Source organism: Dioscorea cayenensis, chromosome 4 (genome assembly GCF_009730915.1).
Source record: "Dioscorea cayenensis subsp. rotundata cultivar TDr96_F1 chromosome 4, TDr96_F1_v2_PseudoChromosome.rev07_lg8_w22 25.fasta, whole genome shotgun sequence".
Taxonomy (NCBI): domain Eukaryota; kingdom Viridiplantae; phylum Streptophyta; class Magnoliopsida; order Dioscoreales; family Dioscoreaceae; genus Dioscorea; species Dioscorea cayenensis.
The window spans coordinates 13849076-13850140 of record NC_052474.1 but is presented as its reverse complement, the minus strand read 5'-3'; the positions used below and the strand labels follow the sequence as shown (position 1 = coordinate 13850140).

Here is a 1065-nt window from a genome sequence, read left to right as displayed (position 1 = left end):
AATCTTAGGAATGAGATCTCATCCTTTGTTTAGTTGGAATTGGAGTCTCTATTCGAGACATGGGAAATGTTGAAGGAACTCCTAAGAAAGTACCCGCAACACGGATTTCCGGAGTGGATGATTGTTCAGAACTTTTACAATAGTTTGAATCCGAGTACAAGGCAACTCTTGGATTGTTCAGATCTTTTAACTTCAAATAGAGTGGCAGCCATGACTAATTGCACCGGGTGTGGTGGAGGACATGCTCCCTTCGATTGCCCGATCTCTATCGATGATGTTTCTTTGGTGGAGACCTCAAGGAAACCCATATAGGAATACCTACAATTCGGGTTGGAAGAATCATCCCAATTTCTCATGGAGCAATCAGGGGTCCACAAAAGGCCATGGGGCCACCGGGTTTCCAACAACAACAACAAGCATCTCAGGTGGAAAGTAGAGTCTCAGGTTTGGAAACTCGAATGAATGACTTAGAGAAGCACTTGACTAGATTTGTGCAATATGCAAATACAAGGATTGAATTAGTTGAGGCTACACTTCGTAACCACACCGCCTCTTTGCATAACCTTGAAAATCAGGTGGGGCAAATTGCGAAGTCTCTTTCTGAAAGGCCACATGGAAGCTTGCCGAGTAATACACAGACCAACCCTAGAGAGCATGTGAAGGTGATCACTTTGAGAAGTGGTCATGAGGTTGAAGGTAGGCTTCCGAATGAGAAGCCAAAAGAACACGCACCCGAGGTTATAGAGGTGGAAGAGGGAACAAGCAAAGAGAAAGAGGTGGCACCCCCCCTTTCAAGCCAAGAATCCTGATAAACGTCTAAAAGTATGTATTCTGCATGTATTTGTTTTGTATGATTCTTTATATTTATTTGTTGAATCGATGCCCTTTTGGTTTAAATTGTGTTATTTTTACATTTCAGGCCCATTTGAAGCCTTGGGGCCTCGGCGACGCGATTAGGGATGAATTCGGCAACAAAGCGGCTTTTCCGGTCCGGGAATCACTGTAGCACAACGTCAGAAAGTGTCGCTATAACAGTTCACCGTAGTAGTCACCGTAGCTCATCGC

General features: G+C 44.3%; 1 non-coding gene across 1 annotated transcript; it reads right to left on the bottom strand.

Moving 5' to 3' along the window:
- Window positions 1-107, bottom strand: LOC120259682. Its single transcript, XR_005536239.1, has one exon. It is a non-coding gene; the product is annotated as a small nucleolar RNA R71 (small nucleolar RNA).
- Window positions 108-1065: the final 958 nt, after the last annotated feature.